The sequence below is a fragment of the Calidris pugnax genome, unplaced genomic scaffold, assembly GCF_001431845.1.
Source record: "Calidris pugnax isolate Ruff unplaced genomic scaffold, ASM143184v1 scaffold8, whole genome shotgun sequence".
In the NCBI taxonomy this organism is placed as follows: domain Eukaryota; kingdom Metazoa; phylum Chordata; class Aves; order Charadriiformes; family Scolopacidae; genus Calidris; species Calidris pugnax.
In genome coordinates, this window is record NW_015090830.1 from 14565049 (window position 1) to 14592049 (window position 27001).

At 40.1% G+C, this 27001-nt stretch overlaps 1 long non-coding RNA gene across 1 annotated transcript in view; it reads left to right on the forward strand.

Annotated features, from left to right (window-relative positions):
* Positions 1-5496: 5496 nt before the first annotated feature.
* The window catches only part of LOC106887372, a 39908-nt gene continuing 18403 nt past the window's right edge, over positions 5497-27001 (forward strand). The window contains exons 1-4 of the long non-coding RNA XR_001411868.1: positions 5497-5649; positions 6842-6989; positions 7316-7464; positions 7762-7869. This is a non-coding gene — a long non-coding RNA (uncharacterized LOC106887372). The remainder of the gene's footprint in view (positions 5650-6841; positions 6990-7315; positions 7465-7761; positions 7870-27001) is intronic.

Consider the following 27001-nt stretch of genomic DNA (forward strand, 5'->3'; position numbering starts at 1 on the left):
GTTGAAGACAAAGGGGAGAAATGCGAATGGTTGCTTGAAAATCACACGCTCAATGTTGCTTCCCATTTTCTGTAGTATTCGACTCGTTTAATTCAGAAATAGCAAGACTGTGTCAATGAGTATTTGGAGGTAGGGCAGTGTAGTCCTTTGTAGTTTGCTCAAGCTATGAATTCTAAAAATATTCCTTCCTAAATGTAGCAAACTGCTACACTGTCTGGTGGTAGTGGGTTTATTTTTGGTTGATCCAGATGTGTTGCCTCTATGGTATTTTAAACTACTATGTGTTTTACACTTCAACAAACATCGTGCATAGGTGTATCACACTATGGTCTTGCTTGTATTTTTTAAAACATTTTTCTTTTTTCACCCAATCCTTTCTTACCATTTTTTCTGCCTCCTGCCCCTCCAGACTGCAAACTAGATTAGAAAGAGCTTCCAGAGAAGATCACATAAGCACAACTGGTCAAAAAGGTCTCTCTGTGGTGAATGGGAAAGTCCTATAGTTAGTGGTAGGCAAGCTTATTTGGACATCTGAGATGTCCGGCACACCAGCTGGACAAAGTGCTTCATCATCTCTTCTCCTTCTCCTGTAGCAAGCTGCCGGAGTGCGCTGCCTTGCCAGGAATGATGAAATTGGACCATGCAATACCCTACGCGAGCAACAATAGACCAGTTCAAAGAGTTCTCTTTGGATGGGCTGCTCACAGCAGGAGACGTGCCTCGCATGCATAAATGAACTACAGAGTCTGTGAAGGTTGGCTAATTGCTCTATGTATGTTTTTATAGTTGGGAGGAAATCCAGCTAGAGACTGAGCTGTAAGAAAGGAGGTTAGTGGAAATCCATTTAGACCACGAGAGGAAGAGTTTGATCACTGACGCAGAATGTGTGTCTGCGTGAATTTCCACATGGGGATCTCTATGTATTTGCACTTTTTCACAAGGACAGCCATTCCCTCCGGGCAGAGATTTTCTGTCTTTGGCAGGTAGTAACAGCTGAATTTACAATGGGGACTTCCATTTCAGCTTTGTGTCACACAGTCTATTTTCCTGGGAGCTCTTGCTCAGAATGAAATCTTTCCATGCTAAAAGCTTAGTATCACTTCCTCCCTGTGCTCACTTCATATCCTATAAAAAAGTCTACATTTAAGCAAATTGATTTTTTTTTTCTGTGTACTGGATTGTGACAGAGTGGGCAGGGATAGATTTTCTCCTGTGAAATGACAGCATAGTTGCTGTTACTAATACTTAGTACCGGAGAAGTAATTCCTGGTTCCTACAACATACTTTCCACCCAGAGATTTCACAGCTCTCCCATTTTACAGGCAAAGAGGAGTGACAAGAAGTCCTGCTGAAAAGCGTTTGGTAAGTCAGTTGCAACCCTGTCTGTAGAACTGAGCTTTTGGGAGTCCTTGTCCTGCACTGTGTCCACTGAGGTATCCACCAAGAGGCCTCATCAGAAGTGTTGCGCCATTTAGCAAGGAGCTGTCAAAATGAAGATTGCTCTGTCCCAAGACTCGGATAATTTATAGCTATTTCTCCCTTTTTGCTAGAGCTACGTTAAGCCTCAGGGGCTTGAATGGATCTCCACACCAGCATAAGATGAACCTCTCCGGAGTATATTGCAGGTCTGCAGTCTGAGAAAGTACATGACATAAAAGAGTGCAGGGTGAGGAGTGAGGTTAAGTCAACACAGTATTTACAACATATTTTGTGATGACTTAATTTAGTAACTGTCCCCATAGGCTTTTCTCATAGCTGATTACTTGCTTTCATATAACTGCACCAAGAGAGAGAAAATCCAAATGGTGATGATGGACTTATGGGTTTGTCAATCTCTTAAAGGAGATTATTCTTACAGTAAAAACAAAACTGGTATTGGAAGGCAGAACAGGTATTGATAAGTCTGGATGTAATTGTCAGGATGGAATTGCTTGCTAAAACACAGGCTCCACCGCAATTAGAAGCTATGGTGTGTTGTGTTTGTTATGAAGTTATGATGCAGAAGCCATTTGGTGAAATTCTATGGCTGTCTGCCAGGAATAGTGAATGTTTCTTGCTACTGGTGCCAAACAAACTTAAAAAGAAACCATCATAGCTTGTTATTGCTGGTGCCAGACCAAATATCTGTTGGCGCCAAACTTGGTATTGATGCCAGAGGCTTGCTATCACTGGCCCATGATATGAGGAAACACCGACTGAATTCTTACAATAGCCTCTTATTGCCTTTAAGTCCATGCATTGATGGAGCAGAGCGAACAACACGGTAAGAGAAGCACAGCAAAATTAACCCAGAGCTGAAGGGCTTTGAATGTGTGACGGAGAGCCATTGAACTTTGCTAGCCCTTCCTGGAATATACCTAAGCCAACTCAAAACCGCATATATTTTACATGGGTAAACAAGTGACTAGAGATATGAAGGATATGTTTCCATTCAACTAAGTTAAAGTACTATTTATAGCACTGTGGATTAACAAATGAATCATCTTGCCAATAATATTCCAGTTCAACAGCAGTAAGGATTCAACATTCTTACTTCTGGGTTGAGATTTTGTTTTGGGTTGTTTTTTGTTGTTGGTTTTTTTTTGGGTTTTTTTGTTCTCAAGAAGCAATTTCTGGGTGGAATTTATATAAGAATTAGCCAAATCTGTAAATAAATAGTGGTGTAAAAAACTTCTCTATTATTTTTTTTTTTCCCGAGACCAAGTCAACTGCATTTAGGCGCAGGCTGCTGACAGGCAGACCTTCCTGTGGTAGGCAGGATTCAGCAGTAATCCCCAGGTGATGTCTTTCCTGCGCATGCTCTGTCCTCCATTTGCTGTTTTCCTTTTTCCTTCCCTGCTTCAAGGTCTGAACTGTCATCTGTCAAGCCATTTTGATCTAATCCTCCCACCCCCTGGACAGCTCCAGAACAGCATTGGTGTCTTTGAAAATCTGGTCCATGTTTTTCCTTGCTTATACCTGGGACAGGGGCATAGTTACACCGAGGGAACATCTATTACAGTACCTAAGGGTGGTGGGGGATGGGGGGGTTTTATAACCTCCAAATCATGTTCCAGAAATCAGGTGTATTTTCTCCACTTTTCAGATGGCAAAGAAATGCAGTAAAAGCTCGAGGAGCCGACTCTTCAGCTGCTGCAGATCTGACAAAATCATTAGTTTTGTTGAGTTGCATGGGTTGAGTATCTGGTTTCCAATTCCTAGGTGAGTTCTTAAGGGATTAGCTGAGTTTCAGTCCCTTGAAGGTGCAAACAAACATACTCTTTCCTCACACATGTGAAGGTTCTTCCCTAAAGATGTCGAAGTGCTTTGCACAGAGGGTGTTGCCATTTCTGTTTCATAAGTAAATGTTCACAGAATTTAAGTATCTTAGCCAAACTTACACGATCTAAGATGGAATAGGACACAGGTTTCCTAATTCCTCAACTACTGCTCTACCTACTAACCCCGTTGTTCCCCTGAACCCTTACATATACTTGAGTAGATTAATAATTAACCTCCAAGTGGGGCACTTTGAAGCAAATGTAAAATGAAACCAAACACTTGTCTTGGTTTTTAGTCATACCAGATTTGCAAGTAGGGTGTGTTTAAATGATGCAGGTAGATAAAGTCTTGTTAATTTAGATTAGAGTAAAAGTCAGGGCCTTATCAAAGCAAGTGACTAATTAGGAAAACTATTACCTTTTGGAAAAGAAACAGTGGAACTATCACTCAAAATTATTTTAACTAATTGAATAGTACTAGTATTTATGCTGAATAAAGGCTCGTGCAACTGCTGGGGGAAGGTGAAAGACAGAGATTTTCCCAGTAATTTCCAGTGTTCTTTTTTTTGATAATTTTGCTTTTAGAAACTTAACAGTACTTGTCATCAGTGTGTAAACACAGGGAAGGGAGGAGAGTCCTGTGAGTCATGAGGGAACCAAACTGACAGAATTTAAGTGAAGAGCTACAGCGTTTGCATTAAATACGCTGCTTTCGGTCTCTTACCTTACCAAGCCAACAGGACAGAAAAGTACTTGTGAACAGTTTGAAATGATCCAGTGAATCTCAGGTCTGTAATAACTACGATCGGGCACTTGAGAACCTGCAGAGGTGGAAACACTAGAGCAAATTCATGGTGTGAAAAGAAAGATTACGATCAGACTGTATTTATGTTCAGACAGATACATGCAATTGTGAAGAATCATTAAATAACTGTTAACCACACCTGCACAGAGCCTCTGGCAATGCTGGCTTATACAGAATCTCAAGAACTGCCATGTGCCTGACATCATACCTTTGCAAGGAAAGAAGAGTCCTGGGTGTTAGCCCAAGACTGGTAAGTAAAACATAGTCCACAGACTTGAGCCAGTTTAATGTCTGTTAGTGATTTTCTGGTGTCACACCCAGTACCCTCTCCCCTGCAAATCTGTCAGTAGCCCTGATTTGTTTGGTTAAGACCAGGACTTACTAAACATCTTGGAATCTCTGTTAATGCAATGGCTACTTACCTCTAAGTCATTCAGGACCGTGAGGAGGGAGTGAGTGTGTGTGCACACAGGGAGTCCAGCACAAACAATATCTTGACTTCCCTGGGGCTTGTAATTGCTGCTGTGACACACAGCTGCTTGTTTGGGTTTCTTTTTACATGGATCATTTTCCCTTTTAAAAAAACACTGGGGGGGTTTGACATTTTTTTCATGATGAAAATGACATTTCAGAACCTTTTTATTTTTACTGTAAAAAGAAATGAAAGGGAAGCCTATGGGGAAGGGGACAACCAGGGTAAAGGTAGAGGAGGCTGGAGCAAAGCTGAGATGAAGAGACGGAGATGTGGAGAAATTTGGAGTAGATTGCTTCAACCAAGAGCACACTGCGGAGCAGTTTCACTCAGACTGTAGAAAATTTCCAGGATGCCCAAAGATCTCTGATTTGGCTGCTTCTGCTGGTGGAATTTTTTGGACTGCTCACCTCTACAGCTCTCCTCGGGCTAGGGAGTTCTCTGGGTTTTCATTTCCCATGGTGCATTTGGAAGAAATCGTCTTTCATCTGCATTTTCTCTCTTGGAGTATACTTTTCCCATCTTTCACGGCAAGAGGTGTTCAGGAGCTCGTTGTCTTTTTTATTCAGTAACAAAACATAAACAAATGCAAAATTGAAGGTTGAACATTGGCATGTAATTCTGGAAAGGGGCTGCTATGCATGGCTTTGATATATCTTTCTAATTGCAATTTCTATACAAAAATCTTTCCTTTTTTGTTTTTTTTTCTTCCCCTAATGAAAATTTCCAGCAACTGTGAAGAATAGGAGATTTTGAAACAGAAACAGAGCATGACTGATGCACAGAGAGATTTTCAAGAGTTGGAATAATATTTCAAAAATTTGCAGACTTCAGTATTCATTTCAGAGAAGCATAAGCCCTGGCACTAGACATTGATAGATCAGACTATGGAGATATTTACTCATCACTTACAAGAGTCCTTATTCATAACTTGATTTATTTATGCCATAGGGGTTTGGAAGACAGTCCATTTTTACTTTCTTCAGTTGACGCGGGTTCAATGCCAAGAAACTTAGCAAAGCTCAACATATATTAAAACTTTTAAGAGTTATCAAAGTGCTGTGGGAAAAACGCCCTCCCACCGTGCTACTTCAAACACCCATCAGCTCTCTGTAAGTAAATCTTGGTGATTTGGTCAGAGTTTGTTCTGAAGGCAGGATATGAAGTAGTACACACTGTACCCTCTTACCCCCACTTTGGCCTTTAAATGCACTGTCATTACAGGTTGGCCCCTTGATGAAGTTAGGTGGAGTCAAGTGCAAACTGAATAGGTGGGGCTTTCACTCCAGTGGGCCTGAATTCAAACCTTCAAAACTTTGGCCAGACTCATGACTATTCACACTTGAGAATTTAATTAAATGGTGTTGGATATGAGAGTTAAATGTGGAAACTCTGTACTCTATTATACTAGCTCATGTTGCCGAAAGAAATAGAGCCATACGTCTTGATTGAAGAGACAGAGCTAAGTGCATAATTCGCAACAAATAATTAATCTAAATGTTTCTAAATGATTCTTACAGAATCTGATTATGGTTGAGAAAGATCCCTATTTATTAATGCTATGGGACTCCCTTTCACAAGGGGAAAGTTTATTTATATAAGATTAATGAGTTGAGGTATAGACTTGCAAGTTCTTCCTGAGTCATCAGACCCAGAAAACATGTATTTTATATTAAGGTTAATACAATCTTCCAAGCGAAGCATTTATGAGTGTACTTTAACTGATGGGTATATGATGACTGACATTCCAAAACCTCTTCTGCAAACACCTACGCTGGCATACTTTTATACATAGGAGTAATCCTAATTAATTTGAGAAAATTGCTCTTGTGCGTGAATGTATTCATTAGTATTTGAAACATCATGGTCTCAGTATGGTGAGTCTTGCAGATACAATCTTGATCTTTTACTTAAAGATGCCCACAATGTCCTGTCCAGCCTTTATGGCTACCTTAGCACTAGTAAGTAATGCAGGACAGCACACCGTCTTTGCCCGTGAGGGCTAAATTCTCTTCCTGCCAAAGAAGTGGCCTCATATGCCCCGTCTGCATGAGGGAGCACTCCTTTGTCCATGCTATCTCCTGAACCATGCCTGTGTGTTGTGTGAGAAAGTACTAGGTGACAGGGGAAGGCCCATGTCAGGGAGCTTGCTGCTAATCAAACAGTGTGGATAATCACATCCCAGCTCTTGAGTCCATGTACTGGCTCCTTTTAGTTTGCAAGGTTAGGATATAACTTTTATGAATATTTCATTCATTTCCCATTTTGAGGCTTTGATAAGGTGTTCTCATCTGTTCTTTACAGAAAGCAGTAGCACTGTTGTTATATCCAGCAATGTACTTTTGGGGATGTGTTGGCTGGGTTTCTGTTCCGGTGCTGCTGAAGAGTTTTGCCCAAGAACAGAGCAGGGAAACTGTCTGTCTTACTGTGTTGTGAGTCTTCCCTTCCAGAGGTAAGATCTGATGAGTAATTTTTTTTTATAAACATGATTTCAGTATGCCACAAGAAAAATATCAGGTAGAGTATTAAATGGTTGGAAAGTTACAGCACTAAGGAGGGTGGCTTTATTTTAGAGGAGTGTATTTAGAGGAATAGAGGAGAAAGTAGAGAAATTCACAGGCAAGAAGAAAATAAAATCTACAAACTGAAGACATAAGAGTGAGTTTGAACTGAAAATTTGTACCATTAACAATTTCTAAAAGCATAGATTCTGCTTTGCAGTTTGTGAGATCTCAGAGCTGCTGCCTGAAATTGTAAATGCCTGTGTTGTCACACCAGGGGATCGTCATCATCTTATCCCGAAGCAGGTGTCTGTAGTACATGAAGTGATTTGACCTTGCAGTGCCCATTTCTGTCAGCTGAAAGGAAGCCTAAGGTTTCCTGGGGGATCACCTGGGACGTATTACAGAGCTCTAGAAGTATTTAAGGTGAGTTCCAACCTGCCTGTCTTCTTTTAGGAAGCACCCGAAATAGAGGTACCTCAGCTTTTAGATAGTCAAGGTACTTTGCTTAATGGAGTTTAAGGTAATTGATTGTGAAAAGAAAATCTATTTTATTTCACTAATTGAACTTCATTCTGAAGTTAAGATAACAATTGAACATAGTGGGCTAGACTGAAACATTGTGTGAATTGAGAGGGCTTGCCCCTCAAAACCTACTTGGTGCTTAGAAGCTGTACACTCTGTTCCACCTCAATCATTGCAGTTATTCTCTTCATTTGCCAGGCTACCACTTGCTTATTATCCTTTCTGATATGAGTCATGCAGAAGGGCATAATGTTTTATAATGTCTTTCCATGAATGCTAGAACATCAGTGCTTGCTCCAGGGAAAGGTGAGTATGTGTTTTTATGTGCCCCAATGGTTGCCATGCTTAATCAATAGTAAAAAGGTTGTCTTTAAAAACACTGAGAGCTTTCTAAAAGTGTTCTTTCCACCATTAGTGTTATGTTCCTTAATAGAGCTAGCTTAAGCTTGCTACACTGACTTCTGCATTGTTCGTGTTCATTGGTCGCTTGCCTCTTTCTGTTAACTTTTCATGTACACTTTAATTAGGTAGCGAATGATGGGACATGTTATGAGATGGTATGGATTTACTAACTTCAGTGAAGTGTTTTGTGCTGAACTAGCTAAAGCTCTGGGCAATAATTTATACATTCTTTGTATTTAACTGTCTCTGTGCATTTTGGATGAAGATAACTGCCCACATATGTGATTGCAACTCTGTTGCCAAAAGAGGTGTGTCTGTTTATGCTGGTGAATTGCTTGACTGTTGGTATAAATATAATAGCATGGTAATTACTGGTTATAGATACAATAAAGATCAAACTATTTTCCATACAGAACGCTTTTATTATCCTGAAAGCATATCTCTTGCCTTTTCACATGAAGAATGCTAACCAAGAGCGTGACATTGCAGAGTTGGAAACCAGAGTAAAACCATCATAGTGGTCTATTTCTGCAAATAATTTGCATGTATTATTTGTCCATGAAGTGTGAACAATTTTCTCAGGTGTCCTATTATACAATGACTTCTTTTGCCCAAAAAGCAACAACAGAAAGAATCTCTCTGTAATGCCTGTAATGCTTGTGCTTGCTAGTCACAGAAGAAAAACGGTATGGTTTCTCTTTTCTGATTAGGTTGTTTATAGAATAAATTAATCTAATGCATATGTGAATAATAGGGAAAATGATAAATATGCCAACAATATCTAGTTTTAAAATAGTTTTTCTTATGTAACTGGCAACTGAAGTAAGTCTAGTCTGATCTCTTAGAAAAGCAAATAAAATGTACGTATCGATAGAAATCACACTGTTCATGAATGTTTTCAGATGGAAGTTGGCTTTTAACAGCAAATGGCAATCCAATGTTTTCCTACTCTATTCAGTTCATACTTCTCACTGGAAGGTGTATGCAGTATGACACAACATGTTGTGACTCCCCAGCAAAATGTTGCAATACACATTGGTCAAAGTATGTAGTATTTCAGAGCTACGCATAATTTGTGATTGCAACAGTCCCAAATAGGATAGCAGCAATGGGAGCACATAAAATGTGCTTGCTGTCTCCATCTCATTCATAATTTTGACTCAGCAGTTCCAGCTGATTATTAATAGTTTCTCCAACAAGCCTGGATTGACTAAGTGAATTCACTTGAACGTACTCAAGTGGTTTTATTAACCTGGGCCTATGCAAAAGTGACTTTCTAAATTGGATTCACTGGACTAATCTTGCTGCCTGTGCTATTGTGTATTGCACCAACCAACAAAATAAGCAAGAAACAAAGAGGTAAAAAAATATTATTTAAACTGGAAGTGAGGCAGAATTCATTAAAAAGAGAATATGCACCGTGCTCATTATAAGATTTGCTAATGCTTACAAGTTCTTCCAGCTAAATTTAATGTATGCAAATGATTATTTAGAAGCAGTTATTATCAACAATACTAATAACTTCAATATTAGTAATAAGACTGATCTGGACTAATTAACTGTTTTGAATTGAATTTTGCAATTTTTGCAAGTTTTCTCAGTTTTATGGCTACTAAACAAAATGACTCCTGCTGGCTAACAGAAAATTCTGTTTCACAGAATAGGATTCTGGGTTTGGAGACAAGTTTTGAACCAGAATAGAGGTGACCAAGAAAGGTTCTGCTTGTGCCAACAACATGGGTAGAGAAATAGTCAATGTAAATGGATTCAGCATGTTTTCTCTATTCATACGAAACCAATACATTCCAGTAAAGTAAAAAAGGCTCACTTGAGAGTTTTTATACTGGAAATGCCGTATTTTCATGGTTCCAAATGGTCTGGGGGGATGTGATTGTTGTTTTTGTTCTTTTCTGTCTTTCTGGTTGGAAAGAAAACAATTTTATGATCTACAGGCAGGATTTTTTTTTTATTCCTTCCTGGCTGCAGGGGGAAAAAAAAGGGAAATCTTGACCTGACTATAAACAGAAAGCAGAAGGCAAATTCATGTGAACACAGAAAAGGGGATCTCCTAACTTTTACAATGAAGTATTCAAAGTGGTTTTAGGATGGCAATATTGTATGTTAGTTTGCAGATTCGATGGGACCTTGTTCTGTCTGGTTGGGCAGTGAGGTACCACGCACATGAGCCCTATATAAGACACAAAAATAAGTGTGAATGATAGCAATGCTGATAATATTGCTTCTTATAAATAATAATTAATGCTAATTAATGTTGACTCTGTATGTTGTGGCTTGGATGAAACTCTGGCAGGAACTGGCAGACATGCTGATATGAAATCTCCACCCACAAAGTTCTGCTGAAAGAGCAGTATCTGGTGTAAGGGGATCTGCCCTTTTAAGTGCAAAGAATACAAAGTTTTCTAATTACTTTTTTTTGGTTTTGCAGAGAAATCAGGTTTACAGCTTCAGAGTCTGTCTGCATGCACAGTCTCTATGAACTGCAGATGAGGAACAAATGCAAGATCAGATCATGTTCCTTATGTAAGCTCGTAATAGTGTTTCACGTTAACTGAAAATAGCACGTGTAGTGCAATTTTTCCCCTCTAATACTGGCCCCTTCATATATGAACATGCAGATGCTGACACATTTCTTCAGAATAGGCGATGCCCTTTCCTAAATAGCGTGGGGGGCAACTGAGCCAGGCTGCTGTGGCCGTGCCACAAGACACAGGAATGCGATGGTACACAAACTGGTGCCGATAGGGAGGCTGACGCCTCCTCACTACTCCTTGGTATCTGTGTGTGTATCCGCACATATGCATACTATTGTTCCTCTGCCACTTCCCTCCCACTCTGAGCTGCCTTCTCTTCCCCGCTGCCCTCAAGCCAGGAGGTCAGCGCCACCACTTCTTTTTCGCCAGTCATGCTTTTCTTTCCATGTTTTCTCCTCTAGTTGTCACTTTCCCTCTTCCCAGTGGAGGGGCAGCAAAAGCCATTTGGCTGATTTAATGTTTTTCTGGGAAGGAAGGGCTAAGACTTAGAAAAATAGGGTGCTGATTTTTTGCCTCCAGGCAAAATGTGTAGGGGGGGACATTCTTTTTCTTGAGGGAGGAGATTTTTATTACCAGGGAGGGAATTTCCCCTAACAGAAGAGTTTAACCTGAGTTCCCCTGAGACGAAGGAGTAAGGAGCCTGCGTGCTGTGGATGTTATGGAGGATCTGGGGCTGAATGATCAGTTCCCTTCACAAAATAATCCAGCTTCTCAGAGGAAGAGAAAGGGGTTGCGTGTGGCCTTGCAAACAAGAAGGAAAAGGAGAGGGAGAAGTGCCTGGTTGTTCCTGGCTTGGTGGGAAGAGTTGCAGGGCCCTTGATCACTATGTGACCAGAAACACCCCTACTGAGAGCTGTAGGCCATGCTGAGTGTTGAGGACCAGGCCATTTGCTTGAGCAGCTCTGTGACTCCATCAGCTGCCTTGCAGAGGGTCTATGGAGCTGTATTAGCTGGCACTTCAAAGGTAAGATACTGTTTTCTTGTTTGTTTGCTTCCTGCTGGGGGATCAGTTATATGTTGAAATGACTTGATTTGATACACGCCTCCTTAGCAAATACGTTGATTCAACGTTTAGAGGATCATGTTTCTTTGTGGTGCAGAGCTATTTCTTACAATATTTGTGGTAGGCTGATGACACTCTTGTGATGATCAAAAAGAATAAATTGTATATTTTTTTAAGAATGTGTTAAACCAGTTCTGTCAAACTAGAACTAATAAATACCAGTAATTGTTTAGGTAGTTGAAAAGGACTAATTCCCCACCATTTTTGACAACATTGTAGTTAATGATTTGGTTGAATTTGTATGGAGACTTATACTTACCTCTACATTTCTGAAGCTGAGAATAGAGTACTGTATTTGTTTTGGATGAGTCTGGAATCTGAAAACCTAGATTTTTTTTTCAATGAATGCATGTAAAGTAGGCTAACCTTGAACGTTTGGCAGTGAAGCACTGGCAAAGCAAACACAGACTACACTGAGGAAGCTGGTAGGAGGATGGGCAGGGACTAGGGAGATGGCACTGGTTCTGCCAGTTTAGTAGAAGGTTATTAGTGGAAATCCTCACAGACCAGCCTGGGACTGATCTTACTTAACATTTTCATTAATGCCTTGGGTGTAGAAGGTTGGAACCAACTGATGAAATTCTCTGCTGACACAAGACAAGGAGGCATAGTCAATGTAGAGATAATGTCCAGTTCTTCCCATGCAGGAACTGTGCGGGCAGGAATGTCTAAAACAGACTATAAGTTCAATAGCTGAAGGCCTGTAGTGGAAATTGTTGGTCCCTACAAGCCAATACAGCATGAGATGGGAAAGAACCAGGTGGAGAAAGATTTGGATATGCTAATTGACTACAGAATAACTGTGAGGTTCTGGTGCAATCTGGGAAAAGCCAAATGGAAATAGACTGGTCATTAATGGATTAGGTTTGTAATTAAGAGGTTACTAAAAATGAGATTCTGGAATAACCTCCCATCTGGAATAGGAGAGCAGCAAACCTAACTGCAGCTTCATGAACTGATGAACAGGGCTCCTGATGCGGGAGCTAACAGTATCAGGGGATAATCTGATGACACAAGGCTAACCCAGAGCTTATTTCCAATGGAAGAGGTGTGTGCGGTTTATTTAGCTATACAGTGCATATAGAAAGGGAAATTGTTGTAGGCATTGCTGATTAAAATTCTGATATCCAATAAATGAATTTAATATTGAATGATGATGATGTACCATTTTATTCCTCTTAATTTTCATTAATTTCTGCATGTACGACATATTCTCGACTTTATAGAACTCTGTAATTGGTCTTATGTCAACAGGAGGCAAGGATCAGACTGTCTGCCATTAGTGACAGTTGGCTTAATTTAGTAATAGTACTTAGCAGTTATGTAGTGCTTTAAATTTTCAAATTCCTGTTCAAATATTAGCTAGTCATCACACCAATTGCTTTAAATATTATCAGGCCTTCTATAGAGATGGGTAAATAGCTGTTGTTATCCATAATTCAGAGATGAGGAAATTGAGACGCAGATGGGCAAGTTACGTCTCTGTGTGTCTTTATATATAGGTATTTCAAAGGCACCTATCGTTTCAAGGTCTAACAAGTCTATCAACTTGTTAGACCTGATTCAGCATCCGCTTAGGCCAACAGAAATCATTCTAGCAACTTCAAAGGGTCCTCTCACTGCATAAGTGGATTAACTTGCAAAGGCCAGCTTCCTAATATTACCTAGCTAGTCTACTGCACTTTGAGATCAGCTGATGACAGGTACATCTGCCCTGGCAGTCAGCACCCTTAGTGTTGCTGTAGGGGACAAAGAGAAGCCCTCAGAAATGATGAACCTTGCTCAGTCACTCAGTGAGTGAGTCCCAAAGGTGAGACCCTGCCAGAGTGCTCTATTTGCTAGAAAAGTTATTTAAGAGCTTGAAAATATTAATAATCCAACGATGAAACTTTCAGAAGTTCCTAGGTAAGCATCACCTGTTGATTTTGGACGAAGTACCCAGGTATTTTGACAGTCCCAACATGTATTTCTCAGTCTATTCAGGCATCCACATGACTTTTAAAAACTATTCCTACACTTCAGTGGTATGTGGGAGTTAAAACTCAGGTAGGAAAAGCTCAACAGAGGCTTGCATGAAAACCTCAAGACTCAGTAACGTGCTTTTTATGTTGCTTTTTAAAACCTGAAGTTCAGTGGAGAAGAAAAAAGGAAAAGAAAGAAAAGTAGTCTTAGCCTCAAATGTAATGCTGAAGGATCCTAGAAATCCTTTATCCATGCAGTAGCAGGCAGTTTTGTAGTCAAAGTTTGCTGGGTTATGTGCAGTCCTATGGTTCAGCTATGTACCTTGAAAGATAGAAATAACCTTTCACAAATCCAAGAACATGTTGTTGTGCGTATTAATTCAGAGTTTTCATTCCTTGAGCATTTACTCTGCTTTGCATAAGAACTATCTGTCTCTGCCAATGTTCCTGCCCTTAAACTTGATGGGATTTGTGACAGCATAAACCAAGTGAAAGAGCATATGGAAAACAGGCTTTTATCAAAATATATGAATGAACAATCAGGGTTGTATTTCTTTTTTTCTTTTAATGTTAATGTTTGCTTGATCCTGTTAGTCTATAATGCAGTAGTCCCCAGGTTTTGCAAAATGAGCTTAGATGTGGGAAAGCAGCACAGACAGCATTTTCCTCACTGAACTGCCACGTGCTGCTAAATACCTCATTCTTTTGCCTGCTTTCCCAGCCAGGAATATTGTGGTATTTGGAAAATTTTGCAGTAGCAAGAACATACAGAACCATCTTCTCTCTGGGTCAAAGCCCTATGCTAGGCTCACAAATAAAGCCTTTCATGTTTGTTGTTAGCAACAGCAGTCATGAAATGACAGACATTGTAAGGCAGACCCCTCCTTAAGCTTATGTCTGTAAAGAGAAAATGATGGGGAGAAAATGAGAGACGTATTCCTCCACATGGTTCAAGATGTCAGATGTTATTGGGGCATTGCAGCCAAACCAGTGTGTTTACAGCAGGGCAAAGAGGTGAAATGAGCCAGGGAGAGGAAGGCTGCTGAACCAAACGCCTTCTGTCTGCTGGCGTGTTAGTGGCATGTGTCATCAGGCTTTTGATTCAGCAAAGTGTGATAGATACTAACACAGTAACAAATGGCAGCTGATGCACTCAGTCTCTGTTTTCAGCTACCTTTGAGTGTATGAGGGGTTGTTTCTTCCTGACCATCTGAATCTCGTTAAGAGTTGTAGCTCTGGTTAGCTACCCCTTCCAAAAAATGAAATCTCAATTGGATCCAGGATCTGTAAGGCACCAGCCTCCAGCGTGGGGGCAGACAGGGGCCTGGACCTCTTCACCAGGAAAGCTGCTTGCTCTCCAGCACAGCTTCTTTCCCAGTTTTCCTTTACTTCTGGCTATGATGTTGCTGGCTCTTGGTTGGTGTTCAGGAGGGGATTGTGCAGTGGAAATCCAGCATGGCAGATGTTTTTCTCTGTGCCCAATAGAAGAGCGGCAGCTACGGTCTGCCTATGCTGGAACTTTTATTGGCTGCTCTACAACTTTCATCCCTGTTCTCCTTACCCTAGGTCCTGGAGGGGACCTCTGCCTTCATCCTTTTAGGTCCACTCAATACCAAAATTCCTAAATTCCTCCAGATACCTTTACATTGTCCCCTCATATCTATGTAAGTAATTTTTCTGAATGGTTTGAGAATAAACTAAATTAAGGTTTCATTTCCTCACTTTTTCATTCTGCCTTTTTTTTTTTAAACCATGTGGGATTTGTTCTTCTTCCTTCTGTGTTTTCTTCATTAGCAATATTGTTGCTTTTTGCTTAAAGGGCATTTAGAAGGAGACTCTCCTTCCTATCACTCAGATATAACTCATTCCATGACCTTTTTTCCCACAGTTCCCCTTCCCTCTTGTGTTCTTGCCCCTGTGATAAAAGATTAGTCCAGACAGAACACCAGAAGGCAATTGTAGTGGAGAGGCTTTTTTTTAATTTGGTGATGTGATGGGCTCTGGATGATCTAAGGGAAAACCATGACTTTGATACAAGGCTAGGGGACAAGAGTTTGTTTCTTAATCTGACTTCTTAGGTCTCAACCTCCTTGGCTGAAGCACATCACTCAATTCTGTGCCCCAATTATCCAACCTGCAACCTGAGGATAATGGTAAGGATTCACACATTTTATAAGGCATAAAATGAAAGTGCAGTAGATGGCTCCTTTTCCAAATGAAAAGGAGGACCCAATCATCTAATTTTTCTAATGTCCATTTTTATGCTATTAAAAGGTTTATTTCTACTATGAGACTAAAGTCATGTCTTGAATTGTAGGGAGATGGGTAAGAAGTCAGGTGGAGCTCCTGTCCTGGAAAACTGTGAAGTTAGCAAAATTGGTTTTAAAAAAATTGGTTATTATTCCAAATTGTGCAAAAACTGTAAATGGGTAATAATTTCTAGGCTTGCTTGAAATGAAGCTTGCTAAGGGCAGTCTCAGGCTGTCTTCTGTAGTCAAGAATTTCTTATTAAGAATATGAATAGGAGCTTATTGAAATTATTGGATTGGAGTCATCAGTTCTTTCTTTTCTGTCCTCTCCTCACAGTGCCTGAAGCCACGCTTGGGTCTCACAAATCTACATATGCAGAGAGAGAAATGGGATTATTGTGCTAAAGATTACTATCTCCCTACAGTACAGGAAAATGTCATATACATATACACATGCTCTGAGATGTATACACACAGAGAAAGAAAAGATGACAGCCTACTGTAAATTAGTGTAGCTTAATTGAAGTCAATCAAACTGCTAATTTGATTTAGTCAAACTGTACTAATTTACACCAGCAGCTGAGATTTTGGCCCTTACTGCTTTAATTTTGTACTAATCTGTTTATAGCTTTCAAATATATGGAGCCAGTTGATTGCTAAACTGTTTATTGGGTGTGGTTCCAGGATTACAACAGTAATTATTTTACTGAAGCCCTTTATTTTCAAAAATGCATGTTTCAGATTTACATAATAGGACTAGACAATGACTAAGGGGCAAATTATACCAAGATTATTGCATGCACTTACGCATGTGTTATGTTTTTATGACTCAGAATGGAGCTTGTTTGTGTTCCACCTTTGGACAGAGGTGTCTTGGGGGGGAAACATTGTAGAGCACAAGAATTACAAAAGACTCTCAGCCTGTGGAATACTGTGCCAAGACATGATGCTAGACGATAAAATATTACTTAAGTGTGAAGGTGGGGGACTTGGTTATGAAATGCCAAACGGTTTTGCGCAGCTCTGCTCCCTCAATATGGTGTTTATTCCATCCTGAGAGCTGAGACCTTCAGTGCCGATCCTGACTGTGAAACACCTCTTCTCTTTGCTACCTGATTCCAAGTGCTGGCATGGGAGCATTCAGAATTCAGAATGGTATTTTGGGTGGTGTTTGCCTGGAATTACCTGCTCTCAGTGCCTTTCCCTGTGCCAAAGGATGGTGTTGATAAGGACAGTGGCATAGTGCTTTGAACAAGCTTTGAAATACTGTTTTTCTTCCTTTTCCTTTGGTGTGCTTCACAGAACTGTTTGCATACATATGATACACAGGGAAGGTGGCAGCAATCTTCTGTCTGCAGAACCACCACAGTGGGAAGAGCTTTGGTTCAGCAGTGGTGCCTGCATTGGTACTCAGTCTTCCCCATTCCTATGGAGCCTTGTCAATCAGTGAGCCGGTTACTGCTAGGTTTGATGGATGCTGGTGGTGGTGAGGATGCTTTCGTGTAGGCTGGATGCTTGAATGAACCTGTTCAGCCTGGTTGTTGGTACGTTCTATGGTCTGAAGGTGAAAGGCTTTAGACTCTTATCTCTTGAGCTGTGCAGTCTCTCTCCTGGCTTCTTGGTGTTTGCAATAATTACCTTAACGAAACAGATCATCATCTGCTTGCTGTCATCAAGTGTGCAAAATGGTTGTTGGAGAATTCAGGACTGCAAGATCTGCTTTCTTGCAGCCAGAAAATAAATTAATGAAAACATTGTTCCAATAATCCCCAGCCGTGGTCTCTTCAATGTATCCTCAAAACTAAATGCATATAAATAATTATGTAGGTTTTGTAAACAGAGCTAAGTAGAAAGATACAGCACACTTTGGTATCACCAACTTTGACAGCACCTCTTTTTAAAAGAAAAAGTGTCTGTGAAGCAACTTACTGTAACTCTTAAGTTTGTAAAGTGACCTCAATCTTCATAACTGCTTGTTAAAGGATTTTCTAAAAAGAGCAGCAACACCTGGAGACTCATTTATCACTGTCTCTGCCTACTGGCGATCCCACCTACACACTGAAGAATGACTGCTAACATAATATTTATGCAATAAACCAGCTGAAATATGTAAAAAGAAAAGCCTTCTGTAGGGATGGTAGAGATTAAAGAACTATTTGAAGTCATTGGTTAGTTTTTGCTGCTTGATAAACAGGGAGGATTCTTTTGGTTTCATGGCAGTTCTCTTGAAGAGAAAACTTTTTTGGTATCCATTTTGACACAGGAAGGCCACCTAAGATCAAGCAGGTTTTCCTATTATGAAAAAGGTTCTTTTTTTCTCCTGTTTTCATACTTGTAAACTATACTGTAGTCTTCTGCAACTCAAATCTATGAAGCAGGACCATTCTGAAAAATCTCTTGAAGGTCTTTGCTGCCTTTCAAGTCCCTTTATGTCCAAAGTCATCCATCTTGCAAAGACCAGCCTGGTAATTCCTAGAGACCTTAAATTTCTTTAACTGAATAATGTTGCAAAGACTGTACCTGAGACTCGGGTGTTTCAAGTGTCCAGTAAGAGAGATGCAAAGCTTATAGAGGAATCAAAGCCACAGGCAGAACTGGAGCCCTGCGGGTACGTTAGTAAACATATGCTCAGCCTAAAACCTACAGTTGAGTGGAATGACCTTGTGTTAACTTCAGTCAGTCCAGCAGCTTTGGTCATGAGTGACAATAGGGTCTGTAAAGCTGTGCTGACTTTCTGTTTGCAAACACATGGGCTCTCTCCCTAGGCTTCTCTCTCTCTTGTATAGTGGCCTTGTGTGTTGAAATTCAGGTATGGCCATGAAAACCAAATTTTATCTGAGATCTCCAGGTCATCAACCCATGGGGTTCTTAAACAATAAGAATCCATTAGTACAAATACAGAGTACCTATGTTGGTCAGTATAAATGAAGAGGACTATCACTTCAGATCATATTGGTCAGTCTAAATTATGTTGGTCTGTCTTAAATAAAAGGACTATCTCTTCAGATCTAGGAAGCTTAGCACCGCTGGACTACCACTTTAAAACCACGTATGATAATCCAGTTGGGTCACACATTCACGTGCAGTGCAAGTAAATTGTACAAAGGAGGTGCAACTTGTATACAGATGGTCAGCAAAAAATAACTTTGTCAGAGCAAAGGGAATAGAGCCACCAAAGATGAACTGAGAGACACAGTCCCCATGGCCTCATGGAAGTGTTAGTGACTGACTACAGAGCAGCTATGCAAGTATGTTATAGTCAAGAACACTTACTAAATGGAATGATCTGTCTTACGTATGTATCTTCTCCCTGTCCACCAGTTTTGTTTAAAAAAAAAAAACCACAACAGAACACCAAAACCCAACAAAACCAACCAAACAATAAAACACCTAAACCAAAGCACAATAACAAACCAAACCAATCAAAAAACGTCTCAGGGCACACAGAAGTAACATCTTAGATCTCTCCAATACCTCTGCATCAAGGTTTTGACCAGGGGTAGTTTGCTTTAGTTGTGTTGTTTTAACAGTGTCTGGTAGCAAAAAACATCAAGTCATCAGTTCACATGGGTAAATAGCTGGGAAATACTTCAGAAAATGCCTTGCAGGTTGTAGTGGATCACAAGTGTCAACATGAGTTGGGAATACGGTTTAAAAAAAAAAAACTATAAAAAAAAAGCCAGCCCAGGACACACAAATAGGAATATAGCTGACAAGACATATGAAGTAATCCTCCTTCACTCAGTGCTGATAAGGCATCAGCTGGAGCACTGGATCTGATTTTGGGCTGTGCCTTTCTAAAAGGATATGAGCTCATTGGAGAGTATCCAAAGTGAACAAAGGAATGATCGAAAGTCTGGAAAACCTAATGGTAAGGAGACATTGAATGAATTGGGGTTTTTGGCTCTTTTCAAAGGATTTTAATTCTCCATTCTTTGGGAAAAAGAATTTAATAAGGGTCCTCATATATATAAAAAGCCATGGCGAAGAGGGGACTAATAAGAACATAATTGTATATATTATAATCCCATACTGTTATTCTTCATATCAGGCTAACTGGCTCTAATTGCAACATGTTAGGCAATAGGATGGATATTCAGGAATAATTTGTCGCCATAAAGACAGTGATTGCCTGGAGAAGTAGCAGAGCTTCTGTGAGCAGAAATCTTTTAGAAAAGGTGGATAAATATCTTTGAAGAATGATGTAGGAGCTGATGATTTTACCTTGAAGCACCAAAATCAATGATAATATTACATTCTTTTTATTGGTATTTTTCTCTTCCTTCATCGGGAAGGGGAAAAAAACGCAAAGTGAACAAAACTGCCAAAGGCTTTTGGTGATTTGTGTAGATTTTAAGGTGCAATTGTAACACAAGGCCATGTATATAGGTAACTACATCATCATATAATATGATGGCAATCCACATAGGCCTGTCTCACTGGTATATTCAGCTGTCTGTATGGGCTGGTAAAGGAGGAGTATCACAGGGTGGTACCTGTGCAGCACAGAAGATGTGCTATGGGTTAGTCTCAGAATGTTTTGTCTAGAGTGTCTGCATGTGGTATAACTCGTGGGATTTTCTTTTTCCTTGTAAGAAAATAGGTAAGAACTTAATTGAAATTGGTGGAGAAAAGGTTGACTGGAGAATGGCACATGTTATGTGTAAGATGCTACTTGCAAATGCAACTAGGAACTTCTGTTAAGTGTGTAGAAGCCATCAATTTAATGTTTGGTGTCAGCAAATAAGAGAAAAGCAGAACCTGAACTAAGCAACCTTCTTGGCAGTTGACGTTTAGTTAAGACTGCTCTTTGGAAACTTACCTTCACTTTTTTTGTTTGTTTCACAAGAGGAGGGGCAAGAATGGGAGGAAGAAGGTGATAAAAGTTAGGTTTTGATTAAAACAGATGGAGAGCTGGCTTTCTCTGGAAATGTCTGTGTTTCACAAAAAATACCAAAAAAGTGTGAGAGTTCTCATTTTTAGGTAATAAGAGCAAGTTGACTGAACACTGAAAATGTTATTTCAGGACTGTATTGTGAGTTCTTGAGGAATGTGAGGGCAGGTACCCCCATATGCCCTATTATATGTAGGAGTTGAGGTTTCTGGCCAGACGTTTCTCTCGTACGATGAACTGCTATATCTCAGCAAGTGAGACCATCAGGTGTTACAAGAGAGGGAACCTACCCAGCCAGTCTGTTTGATAAAGGAAAATGCATACAAGTACCAGGAAGTATAACCATGAAGCTCTACGGTGATATATCAAAATATTCAATACTCAGACATGAGTTGGAAGGTTTTTTGAAATATGTTATTTCCTATAAGGAAAATAATTATTTGGATAGATCTACTTGAGATGAAAAAGTGCAGATGGCATGGCTAGTTTGTAGGGCAAAAGGCTACTCCTGCATCTCTGACTGACTCTAGTTTTCTTTGGGAGATGGTAAAGCGTGTGTAATACTGCACAACAACTGTCAAATGTTTTGTTTATCTGGAAAAGTATACAGAGATGCGAATGAGCTGTCTCATTTTTTTGAAGTTTTTAACTTGTTCTGAATCGTGTACGGCAGGAAATGATTGGATAACATCTTTAGATCTCTACTTTGCTGTGCTGAGGAGATGCATTTGCCCAGCCTACCAGTCAATGTCAGGTGGGTCACACCTATTACATGGGATCCTGTGGTGGGTTGACCCTGGCCAGCAGCCCAATTCCCATCTTGCCTCCTGCTTGCTCCTCTCTCCTGCGTGATGGGGAGGAAAAAGAACACAGGTGAAAAGACTTGTACATTGAGATCATGACAGCTTAATAGGGAAAGCAAAAGCTGAGTGTGCAAGCAAAGGAAAAAGAGGAGTTCATTCACTACTTTGCACCGTCAGGCTCGGCCTCTTCTGGGAGGCAGGGCCTCAGCGTGAGTAACAGTTGCTTAAGAAGACAAATGCCATAATAACGTATGTCCCCCTCCCTCCTCCTTTCCCCTGTACTTTTATTGTTGAGCACAACGTCATATGGTAGGGACTATCCCTTTAGTCAGTTGGGGTCAGCTGTCCTGGCTGTATGTCCACCCAGCCTCTTGCCCACCCCCAGCCTACTGACTTTGGGGAGAAGAGAGAAGGCCTTGATGCTGTATAAGCACCGTTTAGCAACAGCCAAAACATCGGTGTGTTATCCACACTTTTAAGCACAGATGCAAAAGCAAGGCACCACGTGGGCTGCTGTGAAGGAATTAACTTTATCCCACCAGACCCAGTGCAGATCCCAGGAAGAATACTGGTCCTGTGGCTAAATAGCTCATTGCAGTGTTTGTGTCTGTGTTTCAGGTGTTTGATACCATACTTTTACCTTCTTGGTTTGTCTGTCTCTTTTTTTGGAGATGTGGGTGGAGAGGCCTTAAATGCGTGCTACAAATCTGCACAAAGGGTTGCGTGTACAAAAAGCATTTGCAGGAAGCTGTAAATGTGATGAAACGGCAGAGACAAAAAAACCTGCTGCAGGACTTGCCCTTTAAGTAAACAATTGGGAAATGCCAGATATTGAAATACTCTTAATTTGTTCAGAGATTATCATAACTTTAGAAGTGATTTGATATTGTTTAAAAAAATTAATCAATTAAACAGTTTCATCTCGCTAGTTCCATCATGCAAAAGGAGAAAGAAGCTTAGTTTTAACCTCAGTTTCTCTAGCAACACCGCTGGCTTTTCAAATTGCTTGAGATCTGAACATGATGAAAGACAGTTACCCAAAAGGAAGCAAAAGCATTCCAGGAAAGGTAATGTGTGTGTGTGTTTCCACTCCTATGGCAGAACAGAGGTGCGCTCAACCAGCAATGCCATAACGTTATCCTCTATAGTTAAGTGGTTATGGTGCTAAATGTAAGGATTTACTGTTTTGTGACTGTTTTGACCACTCTGAGCCAACTTGACCACTGGACTGAGATTAACTAATTTATCATAGGGTGCCAAAAATCAGCAGAAACAACCATCTTTTTCCCAAGAGGCAGGTTTAGGAACATCACAACACTTCAAATGCTATTTTCTTTCAATTCTTCTCCTAACTTTTCCGTGAAGGTACGGTATATATTTTAGCTTTTATCTAGAGCTTTTGAAAATCTAATACAAATAGGACATCTTTCAGCAAAACTGAGACTTACACATAGAGGGAAGGGGAAAAGGTTTGTGTATGTTTAAGGAGCTAGTGTGGGACTTCAAAGCCTCAGGTTTAGTTCTCTGCTCTGACACAGGCTTAACCCATGAGCTTTGACTGGGAGTTTAATTTTCCTGTGCCTCCACGTTCCATCTGCAGACGGGATAACAGCTTTTCCTTGCCTCACAATCATCATTATCTGAACATTTCATGGGGCTCTAACTAGCAAATCCCACTTCTCCGCCTGAAACCTGCCACATTGCCCATAGGTATCTGAACAGTGGAAAGATTTGAAGAGCATACTCACCTGTGTGCAGAGCAATTTCAGTTTGATAATTGGCCTTCTTTTTATTGCGTGATTTACAATTTGCAGCAATAACAATGGGTATTCTCAGGCCATTATTTCTGATGAGAGTATAAATGGGGATATAATTTTAATCTCATAATGAAATGATGACAGATATACATAAACATATAGTAACACATTAAAAATTCCCACAGAATTGTAAGTCAAGTGTCATCTAGAAGAGGCCGGGAGACTGAGCTACCATGTTATTACAGTCAGACCTGGTAATGACACAGACAATTAAGACTGACTAACTTTTTGCATTATATGACTTTTGTTGCAATTGCTGATAACATTGCCAAAGTTTAAACCACTTGGACTCAGATTTTCCATGCCAGCTATTTGGCTAAAGTAGATTGTTGTTGTCATTTCTGAGGAATATTTAGTAAAAAATGGTTCAACTGTTTCTGAGAATGGAGTAAGGAGGAAAATATACTGCTTTTTCAGTGAGTCCTGTGCTTTTGAACAAAGGCATGAGTCTTACCTTGGGAAGTTGCCCTGGTTAGAGATGTGTGCCTTTTACTGACCTTGTAAGAAGACCTGGTAGAAGAATAGGGGTGAAGACAACCTGCAGTTGGTCACTAAGGTTAGAGAGACTGAAGAGAAAGAAATGGAAAGAAAAGTTCTTACAAACTCAACTACAGAGCTTCCAAACTTGGCATAGCCTTCTGTTATCCTTCAGTGGCTGTATAATGTGTCTGCAGAATGATGCTGTGATCAGCCCATACTGAGGACAACAAGCAGCTATCGATTATCCATAACTCTCTCTCAAAGATGTAAATGTTTGTGCTGCAGACTGCAGAAACAGGACAGATCTGTGTAGTACAAGTTTATAAATTCATATTTTTGTATATGGAGGCACAGCCTGTATACACAGAAGAATGTATCAAACAAACAAAAAAGCTGAATTAAGAAGATGGAGAGTTGCAAAGTTAAGCGTTGAGAAGTAAGGGTAAGGGCTACAAGAGTACCAGGACACATACACATTCAGAATTAACTTCTAATTACATGATTGCATGTTCTTCTCTTCTACTGGGTGTCCATCACATTAAGAACAGGGCTCAACTATAAGACAAGATGTTTGGAGGTCTATGTAATTGAAGGCTGCCCTGGAGTAGTCCTTATGTCAGTAAGAGCTAAGCTTTAACAATAGAAAACTTTGCAAAAATCTGGAAAAAAGAAATAGATTATGAGCAGGGAATGCATAATGCCTCAGCACTAGTCTGAAGGATGGGGATAACAGCTCTTTCTTTCTCAAAGGAAGGATGTTTTTGTGATTTTAAAAATCATCAACTTTTGGTGGTGTGTTTTTTCTTTTCTTGGGTTTTTTCCCCCCTCCCCTATGAAAGCACTTAGGTGCTCTAATGACATATATAACAGAGAAGCCTGTGCATCCATTCATGAATGATTGTCTTAGTGTGGTTTTAAGAGGTTGTGCTGGCAATCGTGGGTGCTGAATGAGGCAGAGGTCCTGCGAAAAGTCACTGTCATTGTGACAAGCAAGAAAGGCTTACATGAATTTGCACAAAGCAACCATAAGCCTGATGTTCTCAATCCTATTTCATTTTTGCACCCTCAACTTTTCTTTAGTGCATTTTATCATTCATGGTAGGGGAGTTATGTGTAGTTTTCAAGATAGAGCTGCACAATTGAAAATAAAAACCTAAAAAGTCATCTTCAAGTTTAGAATTAATAAAATGCCATTAATATTGCCTCAAATTTCAGCCTGCAAGTGATATAGCTATGGCTAAACTCCAGTTTCAGTTGCACGTGATGGGGGGACAGGAGATGGACTTTTGGAGTGTCTCTATTCTCTGGAGTGATCTGTCTCTCCTGATTCCAGATATTTCATACAATGGCTTTGTAATACGTTATGCAGTATTTAGTTAGACGGCACGTACTGGTGGATTCCCATCAGTGTAACAGAGATCAGAATAAAGCCTCATGGAAGGCATATGAAAGCTATTCAAAGGCCCATCTTTTTACATTTTGCTTTATTACTGCAGTTTGCTCTGATGGGTTGTGTTATGTACTGTAGAAAAACAGGGCAAACGCCAGTCCTTGTCTTATAGATTTTACAGTAGAAGTGAGAAACAAGCAACAACAGATGCAATGAAAAGGGAGAAGTACAAGCAGAAAGTAAGGCAAAATTGGCTAATATGGTAGACAACGTGAAGGCAGTAGCATCACTGTTGTCAATGTTTTGATAGCTTTTGCAAGCAAGTGAAGAACAGAGGCCAGCTGTGGAGAAAGATCATGAGGTAGCCATTGCAAACATTAGAGATAATCTAGACAGGCGCAGAAATGCGAGAAAACCCAAAATTCCTGGTTTGAAAACTTACCAAGTACAATGATGGAGTCTGGACACCTGGGCTTGTGGCTGGAAGAGTCCCCCTGCATCAGGGTGGAGAGAAATCTGTGGTGAAGCCTTCACAGCCCTCTAGTAGCTTCCTCAATGGAAAAGAAGGGGTCTTTTGGAGTTAGATGAGCTTTACTGCAGCAGGCTAAATTCTGCTGTTATGAAACTTATAGCAGTGGCACTGCTTTTCAGGAGCAATGATATGACAGAACTTGAACATTGTTGGTTTTGAGGCGGTTTGCCACTGAATTGCATTCCAAGAGAAATGGGGAATTGCTTGCAAAAAGGTGGCAAGAAGGAAAAAAAAGAGAGAAAATATGGGAAAACTGGAACAGATATTAGTCACAGGGAGTAATAAACGTAGGAAGATGGAATGAGAAAAAGGAGTGTGCCAGACAGAGCTTCAAACAGTACCATGCATTGTGGAAGATTAGCTTCTGGAAGCAACAGAGATAGATCATCTCATTTTATTTACTTTGATGTCTTTCATTCCTGTAGAAAAATGTTGATTTTTCTCTTTTAATTGAACCACCTCTGAAAAGAACACAGGATTAAGTTACAAAAATAAGGTCTATTGTAGTCAAACAAGTTTTGCAGACACAAACATTACTCAGAAGCTTGCAAAATCTGGAACTGTGAAAGATTCATATGTTCTAAGTCAATACTTTTGCAGTACCTCTTTTGCCTTTTGAATACAACTTCATATTCTCTGTATAGTTTTACTGTGATTATCCCAGAGAGAGAAACTTCTTTGTGGTCACTGTCTCAAGTGATGACAAACATTTTTTTGAGCAATCGCCTGCACCGTCTGCTCTGAAATAGTTGCAAGTAGTATAAATAGTCTTAATGAGCATTAGCTTCAGCAGTCAGTCCTGAGCTGCATGGGTTGCTTGGAATCTCAGATGTTTTTCAGTAGCCCCAACTATTTCTTTACTGTTCTTCTGTTTTGGGTGGCCCATGTAATTTGTTATTACGTACCTGCCACTCATCAATATCAAGATGACTTAGTGTCTCGTATACCTCTGAGATCAGTAGCTTTTTCTGCACCCAGGAGGACTGACAGGTAGCTCATGATTTTTAGTATATTAAAATTGAGTTGTCCCTTTTCCTGTTCTCACAGAAATCGGTGGCCAATCTCCATTGGACTTTCATGCACTTGTCTGTCCCATATACTGGCTAGAGCAAAGAAAATGTGAGAGCTGCTGCAAGTGACTTCTCGTGCTACACTGCTTCTTATGGAGTTACTTGTCAGAACTACAAGAGGTGCCAAAACTCTTCAGTTTCAATCCAGTGTGTGTCGACTTATGGGTTCAAAGGGTGAAACTGAGGACACACATGAACTGTTTCATTTGTCATTTCAAAAATTTC